The 14,293-nt window shown below is 42.0% G+C and overlaps 1 long non-coding RNA gene across 4 annotated transcripts in view; it reads left to right on the top strand.

The window, feature by feature from the left end:
• LOC140621092 (uncharacterized) overlaps positions 1–14,293 on the top strand; it is a 419,551-nt gene that overhangs the window by 17,645 nt on the left and 387,613 nt on the right. For all 4 annotated transcript variants that reach the window (XR_012020815.1, XR_012020814.1, XR_012020822.1 and 1 more), the window contains exon 2: positions 12,150–13,140. This is a non-coding gene — a long non-coding RNA (uncharacterized lncRNA). The remainder of the gene's footprint in view (positions 1–12,149; positions 13,141–14,293) is intronic.

Below are 14,293 nucleotides of genomic sequence, written 5' to 3'. Positions count from 1 at the left end.
CTTTGCTATCAGTCACTTTGCGTCTGTACTCCTCCACCTGCTTAGATTAGCCTCAGTGCAGTGTTGTCACCATGCTGAAGCTGGGCCATCCCTGTGGTCAGCAGAAATGCTAGCCCTTGCAGTGGTCCCTCGGAACAGTCCCTCCTTCTCTTGGCTTACCTTTGGCTTGGGATACTCCTCTCTGACTGGCCTGGGTTGCCAGTGTTATGGCCCCTCAGATGTCAGATCTTCCACTCCACACAAGAACAACCATATTTCCTAAGGCACGGCCCAGTTCCCAGAGAGCAGTGTCATGAGTTATAGCATCATCCACTCATGACTCAGAACCAGCACTCTGCTCCAACAAGCTATGCTAGGGGTGCTCAGTCCATACTGCTCTTTCCTGATGAATTTCCTCTTGGAGATCCTTTTTTTCTCTTCTCATTCTCTAGCTTCAGATGGGTCAATCCTTGTCCATCAGATGTGTTCTAATACATGTAACTAGTAGGTAAATACCAAACCCCGCTTCTCCCAGAAGGTTTCTGGGCCCATTGAGTAGATTCACATATATTTAAAAAAATGTAAAAACAATTAACAAAAATTACACAAAAAATATGTGAGAGAGGCTCCGTTATCACCTTACTTATCAGCCTCTCTTTTCTAAACATAAGCTTATCTCAAGCTCCCTCTCCACTAAAACAGCCTCTTGCCGGGTAGCCCGGGTGGCTCAGCGGTTTAGCGCCGCCTTCAGCCCAGGGTGTGATCCTGGAGACCCAGGATCGAGTCCCACGTTGGGCTCCCTGCATGGAGCCTGCTTCTCTCTCTGCCTGTGTCTCTGCCTCTCTCTTTCTCTGTGTCTCTCATGAATAAATAAATAAAATCTTAAAAAAAATAAAATAAAACAGCCTCTTGCCTTCCCAGAATCACTGGGTAGAAATGCACTTACTTTGCATATATGTAACTCAGAGGGATTACTGAAACGGTTATTTCCAAGACGAAGGACAACTTGCGGAGCATTTTCTCACCATTTGCTTCGACGTGGATGGAACTGGAGGGTATTATGCTGAGTGAAATAAGTCAGTCGGAGAAGGACAAACATTATATGGTCTCATTCATTTGGGGAATATAAAAAATAGTGAAAGGGAATAAAGGGGAAAGAAGAAAAAATGAGTGGGAAATATCAGAAAGAGAGACAGAACATGAGAGACTCCTAACTCTGGGAAACGAACTAGGGGTGGTAGAAAGGGAAGTGGGCAGGTGTGTGTGTGACTTGGGTGATGGGCACTGAGGGGGGCACTTGATGGGATGAGCACTGGGTGTTATTCTATATGTTGGCAAATTGAACAACAATAAAAAATAAATTTATTTAAAAAAAAAAAAGGACAACTTGCCCCAAAGGTAATTTGAAGTTTTTACCACACAAAACACCAGAGATTATAGTTTCCTTAGTTTCTACAAATTTTAGGATCCAGTGTGTTCTGGGTAAGCTGGTCTAGTCTGTGTAAATGGGTTTGATATGAATGGCAACCTTGCAGGGCAGTTGAGAATAACAAATAAGATGTAATGTCTTACTGTTATCTCTGTTACTAATTAGTTGTGCTTATCAGCATCTAATCAGAACTGCTTCTTTGGACAGCGAGTACCCCATCTTGTATCCTCTCACAGTCCCCAACCGATGCAACCCCATGATCACAAACTCTCACAGGATCACCAGTGAAAAAAACCACAGTAGCTGGAGCGATGAGGCTCTTCATTGAAAGGCAGGTTATGGGCCCTGTGTTATTTGCTTGCTCTCCTTCTTGCTCTGGAAAATGATGCCTTATATTGATCTAAAATTTGGTGGGCAGGGATGCCTGAGTGGCTCACTGCTTGAGCATCTGCCTTTGGCTGTGGGCATAATCCTGGGGTTGGGATCAAGTCCCACATCAGGCTCCTTGCAGGAAGCCTGCTTCTCCTGCTTATGTCTCTGCTTCTCTCTCTCTCTCTGTGTCTCTCATGAATAAATAAATAAAATCTTAAAAAAAATTTAGTGGACAGAGAAAGATTGTTCAAGTTTCATTATTTATGATCCCACCTCCAGCTTTCAAAAGAGAAAGACTCCATCGCCGGCAGGGTGGGTGGCACTGCCTGTGTTGTGTGGAGTAGCATGATGGATGGGGACATCAGCAGAGGCTGGGGTGGGGTGCTCTCCCCATGAAAAGATACTGGATGCCCTGAGAGAGAAAGATCCTGAGAAGGGATGCTGGAGGGGTATGGCTGGAGAGGGATGGGGTGAGAAGAAACAGGGAGGTGTAAAGGAAAGAGATAGAGGTATGGAAGCTGTTTGAAATTATTCTCTGATGCTTCTAGAGTAGGATTTGGGCTTGTTTGTGGGTATGTTTCTATATGCTTCAGCCAGTTGAAATGTCTGTCAAGGGAGAATAGGGGATCCAAATGGTCTGTGTGCATTTGAGTTGTATCTATTCCTTTGAAGATCCCATGCATTAGTTTTACATCCTTGATGCAAAGAGCTTTCAGAACAATAGCATCCTGGCCATGGTTGTCCAAATCCACTGTGCTGCCTTCCTTCCTGGCCCAGATTGCCTCTTCGCTCCTTTCAAAGTTGTTCCAGAAGGTGTGAAGGGAGAAAGAGCAGGAGGGGAGACCATGTGCCATCTCCTTGGCCCAGGATGGAAGCTTTTGGAGGGCACAGGGTCATACAGAATTCTCCAGATATAAGTCAGAGGCCCTGGGCTCAAGATCTTTCCTACAATAACTTTGCATGCAAGCTTTGCTCATCTGCTCTTTCCCCTGTGCCCAGTTTTTTCCTCTGTCCAACAGGAGGCTAGAGCTAGAACGGTGTCCCAAATGCTGCTCGTTGTACTTTCTGTGATCTACAAGGGGCTGCCGAGGACTTGACATGACGTGGCAGCAATGTGGATACTGAAGGGCTGGGTTTCCTGGCCACACTACTCTTAATTTCATCAGAGTGGTTCTGTGCTTTACACTGGGTAGGTGGAGTTCCTTCAAAACCCCTAGTACCACTAAATGTCTTTTTTAAAAATTATTTATTTATTTTTCATGAGCTCTATGCTCAATGTGGGGCTCAAATTCAGAACCCTGAGATCAAAAGTTGCTGCTCTACCAGCCAGGTGCTCCTAGAAATGGACACTTAAATTAAAAAAAAAATCTTTTTTACTTATTTTAAGTTATCTCTATACCCAACATGGGTCTTGAACTCATGATCCTGAGATCAAGAGTCGAATGCTCTACTGACTGAGCCAGTCAGGTGTCTATACCATTAAATTTCTGCTATATATATATATAAAAAAGACTAGAATCCAACAAACCTTAGCAAGATTTTGTCATACATGTGTGATGCATGTCCCACCAGAGGGATGCATTGTTAATTTTACATGTTTGATGGCTGAACATTTTTTTAAAGATACACTTGACGTGTAACATTATATGAGTTTCAGGTACAATGTAATGATTGGATATCGTATAGATCACAAAATGATCACCACAGTAATCTAGTTACCATCCATAACCACAATAGTTACAATTTTTTTCTTGTGATAAGAACTTTTTAAGATCTACTTTCTGAGCAATTTTTCAAATCTATAGTATAAGGATGGAGTGAGAAGAAACTGTATGTTACATGCTGTACATTACATCCCTCTGCACTTATTTATTTTATAACTATTTTCTCCCTTCTCTCATACTCTGCCTCTAACAACTACCAATATAGTCTCTATGAGTTCAGTGTTTAGATAACATATAAATGAGATTATATAGTATTTGTCATTCTTGTCTAACTTATTTCACTTAGCATACTGCCTTCAAGGTTCATCAATGTTATCATAAATGGCAGGATTTTGTTCTTTTTTTGTGACTAAATTATATTCTATTGTATTTACATTCCATGTTTTCTCCATCCATTTGGCCATAAGTGGACACTTGGGCTATTTCCATGTCTTGGATCTTCAAAATAATGCTGTCATAAAACATGAGGGTGCAAATATTTTGTTGAAATAGTGGTTTTGATTCCTTTGGATAGATACCCAGGAGTGGAATTGCTGGATAATAATATAGTTCTATATTTAATTTTTTATTTCTTTTTTATTGAAGTATAATTAACATACAGTGTTATATTAGTTTCAGCTGTATAATATATTGATTCAACAATTCGATGCATTATTCAGTGGTTATCATGATAAGTGTACTCTTACTATTTTTAATTTTTGGAAGAACCTTCATATTTTTGCTATACTGGCTGCAGCAATTTACATTCCTACCAACAGTGCATAAGGATTTCCTTTTCTCCACATCCTCATCAACACTTGCTGTTTCTGGGGTTTTAATTTAGTTAGTCATTCGAGGTGTGAGGTTAAATCTTATTGTGGTTTTGGATGAATATTTTTAAGTTTCATAGCTACCATATTTATTTTAATATCTTTAAGAAAAATACAACTAGCACATCAAATATATAATTTCACTGATCTATTGCCTAGGATGAGGGTCAATACAGTCAAGTAAGTGGACTTATTTAAAGGAAGAGAATAAGGAAAGAATAATGGTATAGGAACATGGCAGTCATGATCGGCATTTGGGGAATTGGGAGCCAGGTCCTCCTGGCTCTAACATCCTGGCATTCTTATTCCTCCTTGTCTTTTCTCCTGTTTCCTCTTCCTCCCCAGGAGATAGGGCTTTACAATGTGTATTTCCAGATTCAAAATAGCACAGGGCCTGTGCTCTCTGGGTCCTCTCAGTCCTCCTCAGCAAAGAGCTCTGTTTTGTCAAGGGCCAGCTCTGTTTTCCCACCTCTGGTCTCTGATGAGGTACGTGAAACTGGCAGGAAAGCAAACCAAACCGAAAGCAAGAAAAATAGGCAGGGCTTTGCAGAATGCGTAGCTGTACTTCACCTGGGATTAGCCAAGGCGCTCTCTGCTCCATTAGCAGAGTACCCTAATGTGCTCTTGTTTGAAAAAGCAAATCTGCAGAATTAGCAGCCAATAAATTGTTACAGTTGTAGACTGTTGATTCTGTTTTGCTCCTTTGTAACCATCAGGGCTCACTTATTTTTATTTACTTCTTGGCATGAAATCATTTCCTATACTCTCTTTTAACTCACTCCTAATAGCATCATGCATGTCTATTTCCCTTATTCTGGATTCTGAATAATTTGTCCATAATTGTCTATTGTCTAATGTTAGATATGCATTGGATTTCCATAGTTGATGAAGCATGGCATGCCATGGTGGACAGACCTTGGGCACTGGGGCAGACAGACCTGGATTTGAACCTGCCTTAGCCACCTATATAATCTGTGGACTGGTGCTTCTTACTTCAATAAGCCTAGGCATCATTTTCTTTGACTACTCAACAAGAATTATGCTTCTCTCACAAGATTTTTGTGAAGATTTAAGAGGTACCATATATGTATATATAACCCTGGCCTGAGTTTGTTGAGCTTTAGATGCTAAATAAATATCAGCTCCTTTATCATTTTTCACAAGCTCGACAAGTCTCTGTACTAGACGCTACAGACAAGGCAAAGATGAATATGACCTGGGTCAGAATGGTACATAGGTTTTATTTCATGTGACAGCCCTCATGGAATGTGCACTTCAGGGAGAACCTTGTAGAGATGAATTTTAGGGGTCAGCAGGGAAAAGGAGCATCACTGATTAGCCATGTCCTCAGACTCAGGAAGGGACATTGGAGGATAGCACCACCCCACATTTGCCATCACAGACACAAACCCTGCTTTGGGTTCCCCCCTGCTTTGGGGAAATCAAAGCTAAGGGAGTGTGAAATTCCTGGAGAAGAAATGCATGGCTATTGAGCACAATATCTGGTAGTGGTAGGTGCTTTTACAGGTGTTACGTCTAGAATCCTCTCCACAAACTGGAGATGATTGAGTTATTATCCCCATTTTATTATACATGCGGAAGTTGATGCTCAGATGGGATAAGTAGATTTCTCAAGTTCTCACTAGATAGGAAGTGGTGGAAATGACACTTGAACCCAGAACTCTGATTCTAGAGGCCTTATTTGCAATTACTAACTGTTAAACTGAGGTTTTCAAGTAGAGTCCTTTAAAAAAACTGAGGCAAAATGAAGTAGTTTAAGGTTTGTCAAAGTGGACTAATTTTAACTGTATAGCTTGTGAAATTCTTAAATAGATTGGGTAATTTAAATACACATTATAACAATGAGTCAGATTAAGTTCCAGAACTTTCTCACCTTTCTAGAAGATTCCTTTGTGTGTTTTCTCAGTCAATAACCTCTTCACCTAGAGATGACCACTATTCTAATACATACCCTCAGTGATTTGACAGTTCTTTAACTTGATAAAAATGGCATTTTATAGTAATTTTGCTTTTGCATCCTGCTTCTTGGTTCAACATAATGTCTGTGAGATTTATCATAATGTATTAGTACTTTGTCTTTTTTTATCTGTTGTTAAGAATACATCCCAATTTATTTATCTAATCTCCTCTTAGGAGACATTTGGATTATTTACAATTTTTTGCTTATTGTGAATAAAACTGCTGTCAGTGTTCTTGTAATGTCTTTGGGTGAATGAATATATGCCTTTAGTCTCTTGAGTGTATGCCTACTAGTGTAATTACTGGACCACAGGTTTGGTGACTATTTAACTTCAGTAGATATTGCCTTTTCCAGTGGAAGCTCCACAGAGTCAGAGCAGGGGCTCCATCTCTGCTACATCCCCAGAACCCACGGCAGCTCCTGGCTCAGAGTCAGTGCTAATGAGCTGTTTGTGAGTACATGAAAATATTTGCATACTGTGCATTTTGGTTTTCATGTTTCATTGAACAGAGGTCAGACTCTCTCTCCCTGTGCCCAGAGCAGCCGTGTTAAAACAGATATTTTCGTATTTTTTTTTATTTTGTACAGAGAGAGAGAGAGAGAGCAAGAATGTGAGCAGGCATGGAGGGACAGAGAGGGAGGGGGAGAGAGAATCTCAAGCAGACTCCCCACTGAGTGTGGAGCCTGAGGTAGGGGCTCGAACTCACAACCCTGAGATCATGACTTGATCCCAAATTAAGAGTCAGATGTTCAATTGACTGAGCCACCCAGGCCACCCCCACCCTTAAAAAGATTTACTTTTTTTTTTTTTAGGATTTCATTTATTTATTTATTTGTGTGTGTGTGTGTGTGTGAGAGAGAGAGAGAGAGAGAGAGAGAGGCAGAGACATAGGCAGAGGGAGAAGCAGGCTCCATGCAGGGAGCCCGATGTGGGGTTAGATCCCAGGACTCCAGGATCATGCCCTGAGCCAAAGGCAGATGCTTAACTGCTGAGCCACCCAGGCGTCCCAAGATTTAGTTATTTGTAAAACAAATATTTTATAAAGCCTCCTTAAATATTTGGAAATGAAGTTCACAGATGTTACAACCTGTCTACATGCATATCTTTTTTTTTAATCACTATGGTGTTTTAACTCTTCTACAAAGGAAAAACTAAAGAAAGTAATTTATAGTAAGGTAATGAGAATTTCAATATACAAATGCCTGGGGATGACTGCATCGGAAGACACAATGAGACACATGGGTAACTTGCAGCTATACATGTGATCCATACAAATGCAGAGTGAGGTGAGAGAGATCTGATGGTCTTGTAACTCCTGTCTTGAGTTGCACTGTTGTTGGTGTGATTTTCCAAGTGGTGATCCACTTTTGGTAATATTTCTAATAGAAGATAGTATAATAGTACAATCTTCCCTCACTTGCTTCTGGAAAATTCATTGCCTGTTAAAACTGTGTCAGAATGCTTTCTTTATGTGAAATGTAATTGGGGTCTAGGTTCAAATAACTTCTTCAACTACTGGAACATTCTGTGGGTATTATGTGGCATGACACATATCCTTCATTGAACAGGATTATTTCATGCATCACAAAGAGTGTCTACTCTTTATGGTCCTCAATTGTGAAATACTAGTAAGTGCCCTCTTGTCACAGTGCCAATTATCCCCCCAAATTCCCAAAATATCCTTGGTACTATCCCCATGAGAACCACAGGTCTAATTTAACACCTTCATTCTATGGATGGGGGAAATCTTGGGAAAAGGAGAATTGTCTCCTGGATCATACAAGGACTTGGGGCATGGACCATAGTCTCCTGACTCCTTGGTCTACATGAAGATTCTGTCCACAATTGCAGTTGGATCTGGGTCTTTGAGTCAAGTAGACTTGGGTTCCAGTGCTAGCTCTGACCTTAGACAAACTGCTTCATCTTTCTGAGCGTTTGTTTCATCATTTGTGAAGTTGAGATTAAAAAATAACATTTACCTTAAAAACTTACTGTGAGGATTAAGCCAGATTATGAATACAAATCCCTGGCACATAGCGAGATCTCCATACATGGTATCTATTATTATATCCCTTTAAAGCTCATTTATTTAAGTGTCAACAGAAATTGGTGCATTACATTGCTGGGGAAATTCTTCTTTTGAACTTTTCTCTGTAGAGAAGCACTAGTTCAGCTTTATCTTTTGTTTCCAATACTTCAAACAATCCTTTTCCAGGGCCAAGTGTCCTTTTAATCCCTTCCCCACCAAAGCTGTTCCAAACCACAGTCAAGGACAAAATGTCTTAGGCCGAGTAGCTTGGAGCATCCTAACACTAAGAAGAAACCTTGGGGTTGTGATTTGGGGAAAGACAGAAGATGACATTTAAAAAAAAATTATTTTATTTTAAAAAAAGATTTTATTTATTTATTCATGAGAGACATAAAGAGAGAGAGGCAGAGACACAGGCAGGGGGAGAAGCAGGCTCCATGCAAGGAGCCCCATGTGGCACTCGATTCTGGAACCCCAGGATCATGCTCTAAGCTGAATGCAGGTGCCCAAATGCAGAGCCACCCAGGTGTCCCTAAATTTTTTTAAATTTAAATTCAGTTTAATTAACATATAGTGTAGCATTAGTTTCAGAGGTAAAATTTAGTGATTCATCAGTTGCATATAACACCCAGTGCTCATTCTTTTTTGTTTTTTAAAGATTTTACTTATTTATTCATGAGAGACGCAGAGAGAGAGAGGCAGAGACACAGGCAGAGGGAGAAGCAGGCTCCACGCAGGGAGCCCCATGTGGGACTCTATCCCAGGTCTCCAGGATCACGACCTGAGCTGAAGGCAGACGCTCAATCGCTGAGCCACTCAGGCATCCCTCCTAGTGCTCATTCTGATGAAGACATTTTTGAGCACTTGTTTTGTACCAGATGAATTGCACATAGTCTATTTCATTCTCTTAACACCCTGGGAGGTCGATATTGTTTACTATTACTTCCATTTTACAAATGAGAAAGTGAGGACTCTACACTGCTGAATTCCTTCCTCCAGGTCACAGAGCCAACCTTGAAATCAAGTCTGATTTGGGTTCTTTCAAAAGCAGCCTCCGGGAGAAGGATATGGGTGCTAGTAGTTTATTTGGAGGGAGTATATGTTATTAATGTATTGCTCCTCAGCTCTGAAACAGTCTTCAATATATGCTCCATGATAAAGGAATTCCCTTACATATTTCTCCTTTAAAGTGAGCATGAAGTCAATCTTCTCAGTAGGGGTTGCTGGAGGGATGGATATTGCAGAAGAGGAAGGTCTCCTGCCATTTATCTACAAAATAGAGCTCAACGAAGGGGGTGAGGACATTCAATGGGGCCTCCATTAGCTATGGGCCAAAATGCGGCCCTTTGGCAACTTTGCAGGCTCTGCAAAGGCTTTGTGCAGCCCTTTCAACATGGCAGCATAGCCATACTCTCTGAAGGACTCCTGGGCCTGTTGGATCCCTGACTCCCCCATCCTAAGATCAGTTTCTGGTTGTCTATTTTCTCACATGCTCTCTGGAGGGTGGCTTCTTGCACTCCTCGCACTTCTTGATCAGCCCCAGCCTGGCCAAAGCAGTAGACTTTTCTGCTCTCCAGTGGGCAGAGTCACACCTTTTCCAGAGATGTCCGGATCCTTCCCAAGTTTGGTTTTTGCATGGATACTCATCCTAAGCCAGAAGGTGCCTTGTAAAGTTTCCTTGTATCTTACAGTTACTCAATCATCATTCGTGGTTCTTTGTACTAAGCTTGTTCTGTTTGAGTTGCTAAGGTTTCTGTCTCTTGATTGGACCCAGATTATCATAGGAGGTGACCCTAGGGAGAGGAGAAGGAAAAGAGCCAATATAGAATGTGCTAATGAGTGCACTTGACACTCATTCACACTTGTGTCACCTTGAGAGTCGGGGTGCCACACAGTTCAGTATTGTTCCAGCAAGAGGCAAGGGGGCTGAATATGAATGGTATGAATCCAACAATTTCCATCCCTCATTGGTTGAGCATTGCTCTATGGGGACCTTAACATCCTGGTGCTTTTGTCCTGCCTTGCATGCTTGGGCTGGCCAGGGCATAGTTCTGCAGCCAGAAAAAGCCCTTGGGTACTGAGAAGCAGTTCCTTGATGATAAGATATCTGTGTGCACGGGAACTCCATGTGTGCATGGGAACTCCACTGAAGCTGTGGGTGAACTCTAGGCTGGACTACAGAGATGTAAGTGGGCACTGACGTATTTACTAGTGACATGTTGCAGGATGCTGGATGACAAAAGGAAATTGATCAGCTGGATGCCGATCAATGACACAGACTGATGTAAGGGTGAATTTTCTGGAAAAGCCAGTTGCAGAGGATCAAACGTTTTCTGACTAGTATAATTTAATTGTACGGTCAGTGTTTGCTATAGATAATTGGGTTTTTCTTTGACCTTGACAATCTCACCGGCTTGCTGTCTACACTGGAAGCACCATTTTCTAACTGTTTCAAATATAATAAGCCAAACCTGGCTCTCACTGCCACGTTCAGGAGGTGCTGATGGCTGCGGTACCCAACCAGTAAAAAGGCAGTAGTGTTTGTATTTTCCATTTTGCCCTTTACAAGAGCATTTCAGCTGAAGCAAGAAGCTTTTTTCTTCACCCTGGGTTTTTAATAGAAATCTTGGTGGCATGAAGCCGTTTTAGTTCTGAGCGCCAGCTTGTAAAGTTCACTGGTGACAAAGCTCTGTTCTGGCATGGAACGCAGTGGGTACCAAGGAGAGAGATGCTAATCAGCAGGAACACCAGAATAAAAATCTAAGCAGGAGACAAGTTTATTAAAAGGGTCATGGACAGTATTTGTGGGTGATGTGGGCCGATCGTTATTTCTATACTAAAAATTTGTATTACTGACATTCTGCAATAAGTCAACAAATGTATATGGTTTTCCAACTGGCAATGTATCTTTTTTTCTATATTTAAAATGTATTGGTGAAAAAAGAAGGAGGAAGCTTATAGTGTCCCGAAATGGAAACATCTTTGAGGTGTGGTGGTCAGTGACAAAAGCAATATGCAGAACAGTGTTGAGTAGCTACCTATTGTATGAGAAAGAAGGAAAAAAATATAGCTATGTTTGCTTATATTTATATAAAAAATACAATAAAAATATCTGATAAGGAAGGCAGAAACAGGGGTGAGATTTTTCAACCTATAACTTTTATATTGTTTTGATTTTAAAATCCTGACAATGTATTTCCTGTTCAAGTAAAGAAATAGCAAAATGCCCAGTGAAGAACATAATCGTTGGAAAGCAGGCCTCTGTTCCGTGATCATTTTTTACAACCTTTGAAGGTAGCTTCAGATGGGGAAATGTATTCCATAAAATTCAAATTCAAATGCACATAGTGAATCCTTTGCAAACATTTAGGGCATGAGTGGAAATTTTTTACATCCATGCTCATGGAAATTTTTTACATCTATGCTGCTATTTACCATCCTGCCAGCAGGGGGAAGTGTTTCTCCGTTTTTCTTTGTGCCTTCGTCTAACTCCCCAACTTCAGATGCAAAACCAACCAAGAATTCTCTAATTCAAATCTATGCACAAAATGCACCACATTTTCTAGATTCATGGTGTTGCTCTCTCATCCCGAAAACCTTTTGGGGACTTGGAGCTTCCAGCAGGCTGCTAATGATTATTCAAAAGGGGCTGATTATTGGGCTTGCCGGTGTAAAGTCTTTCTTCCCTCTTCTCTGCTCCCTTGTCATTCCACTCGGGCCCCCATACATCACTTTCCATAATCAGGTCGGAGGAGAAAACCCTTAAATTATGAAAATTCACAGCGCGTGCTCTCTCTCTCTCTCTCTCTTTGTTTTACTTTGCAGATGAGACCCAGGATTTGGAAGGCAAAACAAACAAATAAACAAACAAATATGAACAGGGCAGATTTGGGACCTTCACAAAGGGTGCCAAAGTTAAGAAAGGCTGAAAGAATGAATCTTGGGGGAATGTTTGTCTCTGCGCCTGGCTGGCCCCGCTCCTGCCAGAACTCCTCACATCTTCACAATAGGAGCCATTTTGCAAAGGCTGAGATGAAAGCTCAGAGAGAATGAGCAACTCGCCCAAGTTCATGTTGCTGCAAAATGATAGAATTGGAGATGGGTGCCAGACTGCAACCTAGGAGGAAACACTGAAGTGTTTTTTCCCCCGACATCATACTAAATAAACCAAGGCAGTGCCTCCCCCTGTGCTCTCTTTGCTGCCTCTGCCCCCAGTCTCTGTCCTGCTCTCTCTCCTCTTGGTGTCTCTGAAGAGAGAAAAGGGAGAAGGAGAAGCTGCCCCTGAGAGGCTCCTCAGATGTTCAGGGGGAAGCTGTTCTTGGGTGTACACTGGCAGTGATTCCTTTTGAAAAGGCAGCAGCATTGAACTGCCCAAGGTCAGAGATGCCCAGAGCTGTGGACTTGGGGAAGTGCCAGGGAAGGTGGCAGTGTGCTGTTTCCAAGCTGCACGGGAGCATTTCGTGCTTGTGTGTGAGTGTATGTTTGAGGATTCCTGCGTCCTCATCCCCACTCCCTGGCAGTGCTCACAGATGAAGGAGATGGTCAAGATGCAGATTTGGACACTTTGGAACATCGCATGGACTAAGTACAATAGTGAACAAATAACAACCTTGAAGACTTTTTACCCCAAGTGAAGTATGTGAGAGTGATCTTGGGTGGCATGGCATCCAGCCTCTGAGACAAATATCACCAGCACACCTGGGGAGAGAGCTGTCGCCCTTTCCAATGCTGAGTAGGACCAGGAGAAATCACCTTTTGTGGAAGCAACACTTTAGCAACTTTTCAACAAGAGCTACAGTGCCCTTTCAACAGAGAGGTACAAGGAGCAGGCTGGTGTCCTTGGGTGGGGGGTGGCACTAGTACCCGGCTAGAATTTTCTTTGGTTGTTTTATTTCCCTTTGGTTATGATTCTATTTATGACAAAAGATTATGGTTTTCTTTATGGTAGTGATAAGTTGTCCTTTTTAAAAGCAGGCATTTAAGCAAAAAAGTCAACCTAAAGGAAAATAGTTGAGTAAATATAGGATGGGGGTATGTAGATGCTGTAACACAATGAAGTGGCTCTAAATGGTTGAAACGTGGAGGATGCCGTATTGGATTATCTCTACATGTGCCTTCCATCTCAGATAATTCAGGACTCTAATGCCATCATTTTAAAATCAGAAGGAAAATTGGAATTGTGTCATTTCAGAACAGAAAAAGTTGATCTAGTCCAATCTCCCCATTTTAGAGTTGATGAAATGTAAGCTGAGAGGGAGGTGACTGGCCGAAGGTCACAGAGTTCTGTTGGCTACTAACATGTGTGTGTGTATGCGCATTTGTGTGTGTGCAGTTTTGGGGTGGGGAGGGATGAAGCAGGGAGAGCAGGTCGAAATAGTAGCCAAATATGGCTCTGCTTTCAGTAATTCAAGTTGTCTCAGCACCATGGAGGGAAAAAGGAAAGAAGAGGGGGACGCAGTCTTTGAACAACGTGAAAACCCCTAGATAACAAGAGGGAAAATATCCTGAAAATCTAAGTTTCTTTTGCTTGCTGCAGCAGCAAGGCCAAGAGCTGGCGGGTTTCCCTCAGTAATCTCAGCAGTAGCTTTTTGCTGCGGAATGTAGCGTTAAATACGATAGGTCAGCATTAAGCTTGAACAAAATGTGATGACTGATTAGGAAATGAACGGTAAGTCATGGATCATGGTGATGCTTATCAACATCCTCCCACCCCCGCCCCCACTGGAACAAACAAGGCTACACTTGCAGGCTCTCGAAACTGAACCCCGATGGCCTTGTCCTTGGGACAATGTAGCTCTGGCTGTGACAGTCATCTAAGAGGAAATCAGGTGTCACAGGGAGAAAAGACTCCACTGTGCTTTCAGATGCTTCAGGAGGGATGCTGTGGGGGGCTGGGGCCCCTGGCTTCCCCTGCACTGTGAGATCTACTCCAAGTCTTGCTTTCTGATGTGTTTACTGAGGTTACAACA

The sequence above is a fragment of the Canis lupus genome, chromosome 2 (genome assembly GCF_048164855.1).
Source record: "Canis lupus baileyi chromosome 2, mCanLup2.hap1, whole genome shotgun sequence".
NCBI lineage: Eukaryota > Metazoa > Chordata > Mammalia > Carnivora > Canidae > Canis > Canis lupus.
This window is presented reverse-complemented; position numbering and strand designations above follow the sequence as displayed.